The 17,022-nt window shown below is 36.5% G+C and overlaps 1 protein-coding gene and 1 non-coding gene across 5 annotated transcripts in view; both read right to left on the minus strand.

Annotated features, from left to right (window-relative positions):
* The window catches only part of COP1 (COP1 E3 ubiquitin ligase), a 224,004-nt gene that overhangs the window by 15,133 nt on the left and 191,849 nt on the right, over window positions 1–17,022 (minus strand). The gene's annotated exons all lie outside the window — the stretch shown is intronic.
* Window positions 11,667–11,807, minus strand: LOC133228293 (small Cajal body-specific RNA 3). Its single transcript, XR_009730156.1, has one exon. It is a non-coding gene; the product is annotated as a small Cajal body-specific RNA 3 (non-coding RNA).

A 17,022-nucleotide genomic window follows, 5' to 3' on the forward strand; every position in this document is an offset into this window, starting at 1 on the left:
AGGTGATAAGGAATACCTATGAAAATCTTCCAGCTAATGTCATACTTAATGGTGAAATGTTGAACTAATTCTCAGACTGGGAGCAAGGGCAGGATGCTTGCTATCATCACTTGCATCTAACCCTGCATCAGAGGTCCTACCCAATGGGCAACAGTCAAAGAAAAGAAAGGAAAAGCATACAGATCAGAAATAAAGAAGTAGAGCTGTCTTTATTTGTAAATGACATGGCTGCCTATGTAGAAAGTCTTTAAAAATCTTTAAAACAGCTGCTAGAACAATATTTTGACCTAGTAGGGCCATCAGCTCCAAGGTCATTATATTAAAATTTATTTCTATAAACCAGCAATGAATACTTAGCAAAGGGATTTTTCTAAAAATATCACTTATAATAACTGCTTAGAGACAACTAAAATATATGTAAGATCTACATGTTGAAAATTATAAACTAACACTGAGAGATATTAAGGAACACCTAAATAAACTGACAGAGGTACCATGTTCATGGAGAGATACTCCCATAACATAAGGATGGATTTATGTGCAAGTCTTGGTACACAGGATGACAAACAATTTCTTTTTAACCCGAAGACATAGGTCCCTATTAAACAAAATCAGAATATATCCCTTTCCTTATTTAGTCTCCAAATGTTAAGCATGTTAAACTGATTTCTCCTTCGCTCAGAATAATAATTTTGCAGAAAAAATAGAAGATTTTATATTAACAAATCAAATATATAAACCAAGTGGAAAAGTTCCTATTAAAACTTGACCAAGAAGAAATAGAAAACATGAATCATCCTGTAATGTAAAACAGGCATTACATTAAAAGAAAAAAAAGAAACTGAATCAACTGTCAAAAATTTTTTCTACCTCAGGCTCATATGATTTCACCTACACGTTCAATCAAATATTCAAGAAAGAGCAATTCCAATCTTACACACTTTTTTCCATAGGAAGGAACATTCCTTAACTTGTATTATGAAGCTAATATAACTATGAAATCAAAATTTGACAAGGACGATGCAAGAAAGAAAAATTATAAGCCTATGTTATTCATGAAAATAGATGGAAAAATGCTAAACAAAATAGCAGAAGTCAATTTTAACAATATATTGACATAAGGATACTATATCTTGAACAAGCTGGGCTTATTCCAACAACAAAAGATTGGTTTAACAGTAGGAAAAAAAAATGTTACCTGTTACATCAATATTTCAAAAAGAAATATTACATCAATAGGTACAAAAGAAAGCAATAATACACTTTAGCACTCATTAGTGACAAGAAAACTTGACAACTGAAAATGAAACTTCTTAATAAGGGTATCTACAAAAATCCTAAAGTAGAAATCATATATAATAGTGACATAATCAAGTTTTCCTCCTGGCAAGTAATAGGATAAGGATGCCATATATCAAAACCTCTATTTAATATTCTACTAAAGTACCTGGCCATTGGAATAAGTCTAAATGAACAAAATGTACCAAGGTATCAAAATTGGGAAGGTAGATTAAACTTTCTTTACTTGTGGATCATATTGTTGTATACATAAAAAAATCTGTAACATGAAGAAGTGCATAATTAAAATTGATAAGAGATTCTAACGAGTCTGCTGGATTGAGAAATGGGGACAATAATGTGCTATTCTTTAGGCACTGTTGATTCTCTCTTAAAATAAGAAATTAGTTTAGTTGAATAGGTAGAATGTGTGGTAAGAATCGAGAGGAAAAGTGAGTGTCTCCCACCTCTCTGTTCTGAGTTCCTGGAGCAATTACTATGATTAGAAATGATTAGATGTGAAATCTTTCCAGATAAATTAGCACCATTATTGTGAATTTCCATTGTATGGCAAAGCTTTCTCAAGATGTAAGGAAATGTGAGTTTTCTATCAGCTGATTCTTTTCTTGTTTGATTTCAGGATATCAAACAACTCTACCCCCAATTTGGGATCTCACGTTTGTAAAAGTGACAAACTGCATTTTATACTCAATTTTAAGTCCCCTGATCACCTCAGAGAGGTCTTTCAGCTTCTCTTATAAAATGAAGCACCTCCACAGAATTCACTTCTGAGTTCTGGGACATGTTAGTAATTGGCCTTCTGAGTGAAATGGACCTAAATCTCTATCTCTAAAATCAAATTGACAAAATATGCAGGCAAATTATGCTACATAGAGTGAAAGTCGCAGAGTGAAATAAACAGTCATTGTGGTCGGAAACACTTGAATTCAAAGCTCTAACATTTCCAAACTATGTCATCCTGGACAAGTTACCAACCTCTCTGACTCTCAGTCTCTTCAAATATCAAATAAAACTAAGCTAATGAAAACTGAGCTCACAGAGCTAAAGGAAGGAAAAAGGAAGGGGACGGATGGGGTGGGAAGAAAACTGAGCTAAGTGAGTTGTCTTTATGAACAGAGACACTTAATGTATCTGGCATATAGTATACATCCTATAAGGAACTGTTTCTAAGTGAGCGAGGTTTTTTTTTCCAAATAGAAAAGTCAGAAGTGTCCAAAATCATGAGAAAATGAATAAATTGTTTAATAGTATGTTATTAGATTTGGGCATTAGATGGTATTGGTGAATTCTTGCTTCTCAGGTGGCTCAGTGGTAACGAATCTGCCTGCCAAAGCAGAAGACTTGGGTTTGATCTCTGGGTCAGGAAGATTCCGTGGAGGAGGAAATGGCAATCTACTCCAGTATTCTTGCCTGGAAAATCCCATGGACAGGGGAGCCTGGTGGGCTACAGTCCACGGGGTCCCAAAGATTGGGAAAGGAGTACAACAAGGCTGTATGCTGTCACCCTGCTTATTTAACTTATATGCAGAGTACATCATACAAAATGCCATTCTGGATGAATCACAAGCTGGAATCAAGATGGCTGGGAGAAATACCAACAACCTTAGATATGCAGATGATATCACTCTAAACGCAGAGAGTGAAGAGGAACTAACAGCCTCTTGATGAGGGTGAAAGAGCAGAGTGAAAAAGCTGGCTTGAAGCTTAATACTCAGAATACTAAGATCATGGCATCGGGTCCCATCACTTCATGGCAAACAGAAGTGGAAAAGTGCAAGCAGTGAAAGGTTTTATTTTCTTGGGCTCCAAAAATCACTGCGGACGGTGACTGCAGTCATGAAATGAAAAGACACCTGCTCCTTGGAAAGAAAGCTATGACAAACCTAGACAGTGTATTTAAAAGCAGAGACATCACTTTGCCCACAAAGGTCTGTATACTCAAAGCTATGGTTTTATCAGTTGTCATGTATGGATGCGAGAATTGGACTGCAAAGAAGGCTGAGCACCAAAAAATAGATGCTTTCGAACTGTGGTGCTGGAGAAGACTCTTGAGAGTCCCTTGGGCTTGAAAGGAGATCAAACCAGTCAATCCTAAAGGAAATCAATCCTGAATATTCACTGGAAGGACCGTTGCTGAAGTTCTAATACGTTGACCACTTGATGTGAAGAGCCGATTCACTGGAACAGACCCTGAGGCTGGGAAGTTTGGAGGCAAAAGGAGAAGGAGGGAGCAGAGGATGAGACGGTTAGATAGCATCACTTACTTAATGGACACGAAAATGAGCAAACTCATGTCTGTTGAGTTGGTGAGGCCATCCAACCGTCTCATCCTTTGCCATCCCCTTCTCCTCCTGTCCTGGGGTTACATAGAGTTGGACACAACTTAGCGATTGAACAACAACGGTACTGGTGACCTCAGAAACAGCTCTACCTAATGTTCAAAACCTTTGCAAAAGTCCCTGGAGCTAACTCAGCTTCTAGAACTTCATTTTGACAGAAGCTTCTGGAAAAAGTTTTTCCTTATCTCCTAGGTGACAGGGGACCTCACCAAATTGCTTCCATAGAGAGAATAAATGTCCATTATCCCACTTTCAGAATATGATAGTGGCTTCACCATAATGTTTATTATTTTCATGCCATTTATAGTCATCTATCACTATCCATTTATCATCTTTAGGTGGGAGATAATAACTGTATCTTCAAAACAGCTCTAAAGATTTTTTTGAAGTGAATTATATTGAAATACCTTTAAATAAACAAGCTTATAATATGTGAGGGCAACTTTATCATTTTTAAAAGGAAATATAGAAAAATACTGATTAAATTATTTAACAATCTAACTGAACTCTCTACTTCTAATCTCCTCTCATTATAATGCATTCTATACACTGCTACAAAAATATTCTCATGGGATAAGCTCATCTCCTGGTACACTGGGCTTTAGGAGCTTACTAATTCCTACAGAATAGAGCCCAAACTTCTTTTCCTTGTGTTATTCTAGACTGTATACTCTGGTACCTCTCTGGCCTTATTCCCCAAAAGAGTTTCTAATTCCATGGACAGAGGAGACTGAAGGGTTATAGTCCATGGAGTCGCAAGAGTCAGATACGATTTAGAGACTAAACCACAACCACCACCCACCTTTTTACGTGTACCACTCTATTAAAAATGTTCCACACTTGCATTACAGTTTCCCTCATCAACATCTTTGTTCACACTTTCCTCTAACTACACGGAAGGCAGTGTAGCAGAAAGAATATGCATTTTGGAGTCAGGTAGACCTGGGCTCAATTTCCAACTCTATTTCTCCTTATTTGGTTGTGTTGTCTTGGGTAAATCAGTTAACCTCTCTGAACCTCAATTTCACTTTAAACAGACATCAGACAGACCTCAAAAGTATGTAACTTAAAAAGATTTCTAGTGATGATTTTGAATTCAGATAAAACTTATTGTATAATGCCTGGGTGGTAGTAACCAGATGCTGGTTTACAGTCTTCTGTCCAGGTATGGTCTTTCCACTGCCTTAAGCTTTCTGAAACTCTTTTAGTATTTATGAAGACCAGCACAGAAGCCAATATTCTCATCAAGTCTTTTAAAATTCTCCCTATTAGAAGTAATCTCTCCCCTCCAGGGCCAATATTTCCTAGGATAATTCTTTTTTAAGGATGTCTTTCATTCAAGCTTATACCACAGTTATTTGTTTATAAATATTTTGTGTTTACTAGGTTATAAATCACTTAAATGCAGAGAATATGTTTTGCATGCTGCAAAATTAATATCTGATCAATGAAAAACAAATAGTTGTCTAGCTATGTCAATTAATGTATACCATATTGAAGATGACAGAACATTTATTATTTATTGATTAATCATTTACCTTGAGTTTCCCACTTATCTCAATACTTTCTATGTATTTTCTAATTTTATTCCTAAATATTATGTAGAAGATACCATATTCTGATTTCATAGAAGAGGAAACTGAGGCATAAAAATTAGTAACCGCCCCCTCCCAACCCAAAGCTTTGGGGCTTCCTTCACAGCTCAGTTGGTAAAGAATATGCCTACAATGCAGGAGACCCTGGTTCAATTCCTGGGTTGGGAAGATCCCCTGGAGAAGGAAATGGCAACTCACTCCCGTATTCTTGCCTAGAGAATCCCATGGACAGAGGAGCCTGGCAGGCAGTCTATGAGGTCACAAGAGTTGGATACAACTTAGTGACTAAACCAACCAACCAACAAATCTTTGGAGCTAATATTTACAGTCTCAAGGAAGGAAACCTAGTAACCATATTCCAGTAATCTTAATCAAACACTACCCTAAGACAGAAGTTAGAAATGACACACACTGCCACTCACCCTTTAGATGTTTAAATTAAAAGCACAACCTTGCCAAATTAAGGATCTAAAAATTTCAGAAACATTTTCTCCCCACAAACAACTTTATGGTCTGTGTTGTAAAACTAAGGAAAGAAAGTTCCTCAAAGATCTTTTCTAGGGGCGAAAAATGCCCAGACATGGCATCCTTAAAATTGAGTCTTGTTAGAACACTATTAGTGACACAGCAAGTGTGAAGTGCACTGAAATACTAATCACATCTGTCCTCCAAAACAAGAGCTGCCCTTGAGGTCACCAGCAACAAGTAATGTAAGTGGTCTGTCCTACACACACTGAATTTTCTTACTGCAGTGTTCACTAAGTTAAAACTGAACATTCATTTCAGTCCTTCAGATAAGAACCTGACATAATGACAAAGATAAATCACTATGTACAACGTACAGTACCTGCAAATACAGTTCCCTAGGGGACACACAACAGTGGGGAGGATGGCTGAATTTAATAGTCTACCTTAAAGATATATATATATATACAAATATATATCTTTAAAGACAAATTTTAACTATATATACAAAGAAGTAAGTATATAAAAATTTGAGATAGTTAGGCTTTAAACAACCACAAAACAATAAAAACAATCTGCTACATTACAATCTTCATTTTATCTGTCAATTCCTTAATATTCTTTCCACAGAGGCTTGTGTCTTATTTGGTGTTTTCTTTTTTATAAACAGAGATATCTTTTTTCAGTTCAGTTCAGTCGCTCAGTCATGTCCAACTCTTTGCGAACCCTTGGACTGCAGCACGCCAGGCTTCCCTGTCCATCACCAACTCCCAGAGCTTACTCAAACTCATGTCCATTGAGTCAGTGATGCCATCCAACCATCTCATCCTCTGTCATCCCCTTTTCCCCCCGCCTTCAATCTTTCCCAGCATCAGAGTCTTTTCCAGTGAGTCAGTTCTTCGCATCAGGTGGCCAAAATATTGGAGTTTCAGCTTCAGCATCAGTCCTTCCAATGAATATTTAGAACTGATTTCCTTTAGGACAGACTGGTTGGATCTCCTTGCTGTTCAAGGGACTCTCAAGAGTCATCTCCAACACCACAGTTCAAAAGCATCAATTCTTTGGTGCTCAGCTTTCTTTATAGTCCAACTCTTACATCCATCCATGACCACTGGAAAAACCATAGCTTTGACAAGACGGACCTTTGTTGGCAAAGTAATGCCTCTGCTTTTCATCTTGTTTGCTTGTTGCTCAAAGAGTGTTAATTTCGAGTATGACTGCAGTGTCACGGCAAATAAAAGACCACTCACACTTTAGGCTCTTTTCATACCAAGCTTATAAACACAGAAATAAAAGTTAGGGGCTTTTGCCTCATTTTTTTTCTTTCTTTGAGGTGGGGTGAGAGGGTGGGTAACATCCTATTCAAAATGCATCTTGAAAATTGAAATGGCTTTCCCTGGTCAGGGAACTGAGAACCCACATGCTGTAGGTGCAGCCAAAATAAATTAAAAAAAAAAAATTAAAATGGCTTTTGTCCTCAGGTAGGAGTTCATGGACTCTGTGTGGCTGAATTTGGTTTTCCTTCAGGATCCTACAGCCCATGTGCAGTATGGACGAGTATCTCACGTTAAGGTAAATGATCACTCTGGGTAAACTGCAAGACTCTCGATGAATCAGATCCAAACAAAAGTGAAATGGATATAACTCTGAGATCCCAAAACAATAGAAACTCGATAAAAGAGAACCTCTATAAGTGGGTTTAATAGAAAAATACTTTCAAATGAATTTGCCCTTTCAGTTTTTCTGTTTAAGCATGACCCACAGTTGTCTTATGAACATCCCCTTCCTTTCCCGTGAGATGAAATGCAAATATGATATGCAGAGATTCTGAGGAGGCTCTCTCCCATCAATGTTCTGTTAAGTGGTATTATTCAATTCTCCAATTTTTGCACTCTTTTATATTTCCTTCACATCATCCCAAGGCAGTTATATACTTTCCTATGGTAGCCTCTGATTTATATACAAAGAGAGAAAATACTCAAAGTGCTAACATTTCATTGCTTTGTCTTATTGAGCTGTAGTGGATTTCCTGACAGGCACAATCATTCTTCCATTAAAACCCGTTTATAGAGGTTCTCTTTTATCAAGTTTCTGTTGCTTTTGGATTTTGGAGTTATATCCATTTCACTTTTGTTTGGATCTGATTCATCAAGACAGTCCCCCAAATTGCCCAGAGTGATCACTTACCTTAATATAGACTTTTGTCTATGCTGCATGTGGGTAGCATGTGAGAGCCCACACAAATAGAGGCAAACACTGGCTCCAAGATGATCTCCAGTGGTTTTTAAATAAGTGCCATTGGTAAACCAGTTTCTTTTGACCCTGACCTTCCTTTCAGCATGTGGTTTTTCAGAAATGACATAGTAAAAAATATGTAAATATGTCTAAGAGAGAATGAATACAAAAACACAATCTATCAATAAGAGGTCCTGCTCTTTAAATGAAAATGTTAACAGTCAGCCTTCCCTGCATTCTATGAAGGATCTAAAACTGAGTGAATTAATTGTTTGAACTGTATTTGCAAGACAGACAATTAATAAAATTTGTTTTCTTAGACTCTAAAGTTCTCATTTTACAACTGTCTCACTTTCTCATTTTACTATCTTATAGAGACAATGAAAAAAAAATTCTATCATCATCACATAACTAATTGTTGAGAACTACAGGCCAGTTACTGTGCTAAGGACTATATATTTCACTTAATCCACATACCTTCCACAGAGGAAGATAAGAGATAATACTTTTATCTTCAATTTAAAAAGAATAAAACATGGTCTTAAAGACACTTAATAACTTGTTCAAAGCCATACACACAATTATGAAATAGCGAAGCCATGAATCAATACGTGGAGATTGATAAAATATGTTAATTTTTGGTTTTAGGCATATTGGTTTGTTAAGTTTATTACATGACTGGCCGTGACTTGAATCTACTAACTTAGAAGGAGAAAGGGGTCTTAGGTGAGCATTTGATATGTATGGGAGAACCTCAGCTCTCAGACATTATATATGGATATTACACCTCAAATCTCATATGCCTAGATTCCTAACCATAAGTATGATTTCAAGTATAATAATATATAAAATTATTATATATTTTATATTTATTTATATATTTTTTAATAATATACAAAATTTCAAGTAAAATACCATCTGAGAGAAGGACTTGGCCATAAAAATAAGGCAGAAGGAAGTATACCATAGTCAGTATATGCAGTGGCTGTGCCAGGCTAATAGCCACCCCGCCAACCCAATTTAAGATCTTGGAGATTAGAGTTTATCTATCACAGGGAATGCTTTCAAGACTACTCAGTTAAACACAAATCCTCTCTTTCCCCCGCATTGGTACCCTTGCGTAGGATGATACTGGGTCCCTTTTTAATCCCAAACTATAAGGACTATTATGAACAGAAAAATACAGTCATAATGTATGATTAACAGAATAAAGGGTTATTGTTTTAATATGTTACCTTCATCACACTTTAACTTTTTTTGATTCAGTCAAACAAATACCTACTCTTACAACTAATTTACCTAGCAGGAGGAAATGAATTACACTGCTAATTGAAAGAACTTCTACATTGGTTGGCTTATTACATTTTCAAATCTAAAATTCTTAAGCTTTATAAATGAGTTTCCTAAATAAATAATGAAAATATCCATTAATGTTGAAAATTCTTTACTATCATTCTAAGACAAGGTGTACCAGATATTTTTAGGGCAAAGAAATGGTATTCTAGGTGCTAGATATCTCCTATACTTCATGATTAGATTTAAGAAAAAGTAGCGTTAATCACAGTGAGAGTAGCATCAGACATAAGTGTGTATGAAATTCAAATTTTATCTAATGATAAAAGAGCCTAAGGTGATCATGAATATAAATACAAAATAGTAGCTCACTAAATTTTTACCACTGGAATCTGTCTCTACCAAACAAGAAAATTAGCATTCTTTAAACATAATTTGGTATAATATGCTTCTCTCTCTGGGAATATGGCCATGCACACATATATATATTGGTCAAGTAGTATAATTTCTTTGTAGGGCTTCTTTTAAGATGTTTTACCATTTTGAAAGTCTAACTTAATACAGTAAGAAATTACTCAAATTTCCAAGTAGTAAAAAGTCATGTCTCAAGTCTGTTTGGAAAAATATGTGTGTATAGATAGAAACACACACACACACACATACACACATCAGGAAGGAATCACCTACCCACCTATACCAGAGTCACCAGATTATCGTATATCCTACCTTCAACTTACTTGCTTTCTGTTAAGACCTAATCTTTATATTATATAACTCAACACTGAAAAAAATACCAAACAACCTGATTAAGAAATGGGAAGCATACTTGAATTTACATTTTTCCAAAGATGGCATAAAAATGGCAAACAGACACATAAAAAGATATAAACACTAGTCATCAAGAAACTAAAAATAAAAATCACAGTGACATATCACCTCATACCTATCAGAATAGCTATTATTAAACAGAGAGCAAATAACAGGACTTCCCTGGTGGGCCAATGGCTAAGACTCTGTTCTTCCAATACAGGGGACCCATGTTCAATCCTGGTCAGGGAGCTAGATCCCACTTGCCACAAGTAAGAGCCAGTGCAGAACAAATAACAATTGTTGGCAAGGATGTGATAGATGCCAACTGTGTAGATGGCAATTCTACACAGTTGATGGGGATGTAAATTGGTCCAGCTACTATGGAAAACAGTACAGAGGTTCCTCAAAAAAAATTTAACAATTTAATTACCATATGATTTAGCAATTCCACTTCTAAGTATATTCCTGAAGGACAAAAAAAACACATATGACCCCCCCGCCCGCCATGTTCACTGCAGCATTTTTGACAATAGTCAAGATATGGAAGCAACCTAAGTGTCCATCAAGAGATGAATGAATGAAGAAGATGTGACATACACACACTCACACGCATACACAACAGCCTTGGTTGAGATGTCCTAGAAAGTAAATAAAGAGTGGTGGGGATACCTCTCAAATATATGTGTAAACATATGTTTAGACAGGGTCAGTCAAAAGGCATTCTTTTCCCTTTCGAATTAGATCTGAATAATATTTGTGTTCATGATTCTTAGTTACAGATTATTTTAGTGAAGGGTCTTGAATCTAGATTTGAATTTATCATGCAAAGAAACAGAGCAAAAATAAGTGAGTAAAAAACCATGAAATGGTTCATTACACTGTAGACCAAGGACTTCTAAAGAGCCTAGAAAAATAAGACTACTTATTCAATAACGGTCTGATACAAGAATCAGTCAGAATAACAGATTTGGGATTTCAGAACCACAAACAAGGATTCTCACACAATTAGTTACAAATAAACCCAGCAGTGGCTTGCATACCCTGGTGCTATACATCACACCTCAATGTATTAGAAATGCCACCACAGTTCTTGCCCCTGTTACCATACCCCTCCCCACAACTTACTGCAGAACACACACAATGAAAAATTTAGTACTAAAAATTTAGATTTCAAATTTAGTACTAAGCTAATACTCAGTAGCAAGCTTTTCCATGAAACAGTCATTCCTGAAATTTAGTTATAGACTTACAAGATTACATAAACTATATTTTGGAAAAATCACTTTCTTAATGACAATCAATTCTTAATGATGCATGGAAGCTAACTCTGAATAGCTTCTTCATATCCAAAATATTGACTGACCTTTACTGATAACCCTGGATTAGTTAAGCCGATGTGGTCCCTCAGAAAAATCACATTTCTGTGTTCATTCTACTTCCTGGTTGTAGCTTCCTTAATCAAACAAAAAAGAATCTATTTTTAAAAACTGTAATATACCTCAATCACTGGTTAAGACGGATGCAGAAGTAATCTCACCTGGTAGTCTATTAATAATCTAGTACACTTAATTAGCAGAGATAGTAAACAAAATGGCCAGGAAAGCAGTACTCAGGAGTGCTGGTTTTAAAGGCTGTATGGAGGGGAACGATCAGACTTAGCCAGCTGTCCTAAGCCAGACAGAGACCTCCATGTTAATGTAGGATCACTGCAATTTGTAGACAAAAGGCATTTTTTCATTTGTCCACATGGTTGGTTGCTGCAGGTTCCATTTTTACTGTGTTTCATTATTAAGAAGCCTTTTGTTATCCAGCCTTTTCTATACCAACTTCCAACTGCATCAAATCCTCATTTAAATACACTTCAATACATTCAAATGAGTTATAGAACAAACAACCATGATTCAGAGAACAGAAAAAGAACAATTAAGAAGGTACACTTAGCACAGAAGCTCAAAATGACCCTTACTCAGCAAGAAAAGGTATAAAAAACACGTACAAGGGAGAGAGAATTGAGATACACAAAAATATCACATCATTTTCACCACCCTTCCTTCATTCCAAATGCTTTCCAAAGTCTTCTCCCTTCTCGCCAAGCAAGCCACACCAGACAACTTCTCTCACGTATCAATACCTCTTGAGACAGCTCTTCTGAATAAAGTCTGAGAACAATGTGCTTACAGTGGCATATCTGACAGGGAAAAATGACTCTTTATTGCTGATTAACATAAAGGAGGGCTTCCGAGTATGGAACTGTTCATTTCTAAGGATGCTATTGGATAAATTCCTCCAGGGTACTCTGGCAAAGCTGTTTCAAGAGTTCTGTATTATTTTAGGGATACCATGTAATGAAGTAGAAACAGCAGTTAATTTAAGACAAGGAGAACTAGACCTGCATTTTGGTTCTGCCATAGTACTGGTCAATCCTCCTAAAATCCTCAATTTCTTCAAGTATAAAACAGATAATCTTAAGAATTTCAGAGAATTTTTATGATGATTCAAAGAAAACACAGCAACGTATCTAACCAAAAAAGAACTTGCATATTTCAGGCACCAAAAAAAAAAGTGGTAGTTATTCTCATTGAAACACTATAACTGGGACTTCTCAGATGGTCCAGTGGTTAAGACTCTGAACTTCAAATGCACGGGCCAAGGGTTCAATCCCTGGTCAGGGAACTAAGATCCCATATGCTGTGTGCAGTGTGCCCAAGAAAACAGAAAAAGACACTGTAACCTAAATTTCTTTACAATTAAAGGGCAGTTTTCTCAAATATGAGTATACTACTGTATTATTTTCAGCATCAGATTTATGATCTTATAAAACTGATTAAAAACATAATGCAGGCTTTTCAGATTAAGACTAAATTTTACCTTAACTATAACTTCCCTAGAAAATGAAGTAGCTTTTATCATGGCAGTTGCTGGTGTTGATACTTTTTGCTCTCAAACTAGAAGCAAGAAATATAACTAAGGCAACACTAACGAAATACAACCTTGGAGAAAAATATACTTTTTCACTGGTACAGTGACACCACCCTTATGGCAGAAAGTGAAGAAGAACTAAAGAGCCTCCTGGTGAAAGTGAAAGAGGAGAGTGAAAAAGTTGGCTTAAAGCTCAACATTCAGAAAACGAGGATCATGGCATCCGGTCCCATCAGTTCATGGGAAATAGATGGGGATACAGTGAAAACAGTGTCAGACTTTATTTTGGGGGGCTCCAAAATCACTACAGATGGTGACTGCAGCCATGAAATTGAAAGACGCTTACTCCTTGGAAGGAAAGTTATGACCAACCTGGACAGCATATTAAAAGCAGAGACATTACTTTGCCAACAAAGGTCTGTCTAGTTAAGGCTATGGTTTTTCCAGTGGTCATGTATGGATGTGAGAGTTGGACTATAAAGAAAGCTGAGCACCGAAGAATTGATGCTTTTGAACTGTGGTGTTGGAGAAGACTCTTGAGAGTCCCTTGGACTGCAAGGAGACCCAACCAGTCCATCCTAAAGGAGACCAGTCCTGGGTATTCATTGGAAGGACTGATGTTGAAGCGGAAACGCCAGTATTTTGGCCACCTGATGCGAAGAGCTGACTCATTGGAAAAGGCCCTGATGTTGGGAAAGATTGAGGGCAGGAGGAGAAGGGGACGACAGAGGATGAGATGGTTGGATGGCATCACCGACTCGATGGCCATGGGTCTGGGTAGACTCCGGGAGTTAGTGATGGACAGGGAGGCCTGGTGTGCTGCGGTTCATGGGGTCACAAAGAGTTGGACACGACTGAGTCACTGAACTGAACTGAACTGAACAGTGCCTTCAGTATGGACCATCACAGAAACCAGAAACCAGGGAGATAAAATGGGTAGGAGAGGGATAGAAAAACAGGGTTTGGAGCTGGGACAGGATGAAAGGATTTAGATAAATGGCAGAGGCAATATAGAAGACAAGGCAATATAGACACTTAAGGAACAGCATCAGCACAAGTCTAGAGGTAAAAATGGAAATAGTCTGGGACAATGAAGAAACCTTCCCAATAGATGCTTTGTGCTACAAAACAAGCAAACAAAACAAAAACAACAGAAATAAGGTTGGACAAACAGAATTATCCTAGATTCTTGAAAACCTTGAACACAAGTAACAGTTTAGATAGGATGCCTAAGATCAAACACTTGAGGAAATAAGAGTCATTAAAGGAGCAGAAAGAGGAGTAACAATTAAAAACTATGTCTGCCATTCCTCTATACTATTTTAAAGGCTGACTTCCTAACTAATTACTACTAAATTTGGTTTTGAGCTACCTTTGAATCAGTTCCTCTACTATATTTTTTCTATAATTAGAATCGGATTTTTTTTTTAAGGATCATATTTAATAGTGAGGGTAAAATATAATCTTTAAATTAGATAAGGGTATTTGAAGTGAAAAAGATAAAAAAAATGAACATGTTCAGATAATATATTTATCAAATTTTCCTCTAATTTTTAATGATGGCCAAATATACAAGCTGAGTTACACACAAATACTGAGTTTGAAAGAAACTTTTCTGGGTTAATTAAAGGTAACAAGCAATGTTTAACTTCATCTGAATTAAAATAGAGAAATGATTATAAAGATACAATGGGATCAGAAGTAATCTATGGTGGGGGTGGGGGGGGCAGTGAGAAGAAACAGGAATGAGGAGACTAAATGCACAAATGAATGAGACAAATATATGACACCGAAAGACAGCTTTTCTTTGATGAATAATTGGAACAAAAAAGATTAGACACAATTTAATTTGTGAAATTCAACAAATACTTACAAGGAAAATAAACAAAGAGAAACAAAGCTCAAAACTTGGTATCTCACAGCACTCAGACGCTTGCCCAGAGAGGGTATGGAGGAAGCCCCTTGCCTCACCACTCCGGCCTATGCCTTTCCCTATGCCTTTTTCCCATTTGGCTGTTCCTGAGTTGTATCCTTCATAATAAACTGGTAAACACCGAGTCAAACCAGGCTGATTAAACATAAGGATGCCTTTGGGAGTCAGATCTTTGACTCCAACTTTAAGACTCTGATTTACCACAAGCAATACAAGAATGTTCTAGCCTTTATTTTTGCAGTGAGAGATCAACTAGAACCTCAATACCCAATGCTTCCCTCACAGTTGGTCTTTATAGCTTCTGAAGTAACCAACTTCCAAAGGAATCCCAGAAGGCCTCCTAATGTGGCTCTTGGAAGGGTGTGAGATGTACCTACTTACTCCTGGGAGATGAACAAGAGGTCTCTGGTGGCCACTGTCAGAAACACTTTAAAAACACTTTTTCCCCCTTTCCCAGATGAGAACACTGTTGGAGCTCTATAAATTTCCACAGGTGAGAACAAGACTGATTAAAAGAGGGAATGAAAAATGTTTCTCCCTATAATTCTAGGTTTTTTTAAATAAAATGAAAGAGAATTATGCATCCCATAAGAAAAAACAACAGCAAGTAATGGAGGTTCCTGGGTCTCTCTCCCTCAAATTCTGGCTTAATAAGTCTGGGGTTTAGAAATTTGCATGTTAAATACATATACCAGGTTATTAGTAATTCTGAAGTAGATGATCAGTAGACCATACCTTGAAAAACACTAGTACAGATACTAGAAACTGTCTATACATGATGAACTCAAGAGAAAGGAGAAATCTGCATCTTTCTATTTTTGGTCAGGGGGCTGGGGAGAGGGGAGTAGAGAGGAAAGATTTACTTGTTTGTCTGTCTCTTTTCATTTACTGAGTGTAAGGCCAACGTAATACCAAGATAAACAGGACAAGACTTTTTTAACCTATGGAAGCTTTTGAGTTCAATAAGAATGATTTTACATGTAAAGGTTATTGGTAATATTTTTTACCCATATTATATACATTTATTTGGTTGAAAGATATATTCCATACTGGTATTTGAATTACACTAGTGGCTCACAGAAATTTAGTTAGTTCTAAGTTCACTTCACAAGTGGAAATCTATAAGAATTTAAAATAAGTAAAATGTAATGGGAAACTGAATATGTAAAATACTAGTGTAGTTTACATACACTAGTAATTGCCTTATTCTTCTCTTTTCTTTCAGTCTCCTATTCCCATATTTTAAACTAGTTCATGAAAGTGTAAGTAGCACATGAAATCAGCAGTTTTGAACTGTTTACAAATTCATGTAACATTATACCCCCAGAGGATTCAAGTAAGTCGGAAGTAAAGAGCAAGTTAGCACAACGAAAATTAATACAGAAAATGCTGATCTTTGCTATAAGCAGAGCCACAAGTTCTTGAACATTACACACTTAGAGATATTTACTGTTTATGAGGTGATGGGGAAAAAAGAGCTGTTCTTTTACCAAAGTTGCTCTTTTACCAAGTTTTACCAAAGTCAACTTGGTAAGATTTTGAGTTAAGGAAAAATATAATAGACTTCCTTGTGAATCATAAGCTCTCTGTCATCAAATGTTCAAAAAGCCTGAAGGATATTAAATATGAAATAAATCATTTCACCAATGGGCAAAAGGTAGGGCTAGGCAGTTATCACTCTACTACTTTTGTGATTACAAAACCCAGCACTTTAGTAAAAGGACCTCCAGTCTAATGACATTATAAGATGGAATAAAAAGAGGTATATGAAAGAATAACTGGGCTCAGTGAACTGCAAGGTCAAAGGCACAAAGGTTAAATGCAGAGAAATAAACGTAAAAACCTATCAGAAGTGTTGGAGGATTTATAAGCAATTTGGTGTTGCTGAAGTATAAAATATGCCTATGCAAGTGGTAGGTGACCATACTGGAAAGGTAGGTGGGAAGTCTGAAGAAGGAGGGTGTTGTTAGACATCACATCAAGCTTAGATTTTATTTTATAACCACTGGGACACTACTGAAGGATTTCAAGCAGCACAGGTACTACTGAGAGCTAATTGCAGGGAATGATGAAAACTTGAACTAGTGATAAGTGGAAGAGTAGTAGGAGTAGAAATGGATGATGGATTCAAGAT

This window comes from Bos javanicus, chromosome 16, assembly GCF_032452875.1.
Source record: "Bos javanicus breed banteng chromosome 16, ARS-OSU_banteng_1.0, whole genome shotgun sequence".
Lineage (NCBI taxonomy): Eukaryota > Metazoa > Chordata > Mammalia > Artiodactyla > Bovidae > Bos > Bos javanicus.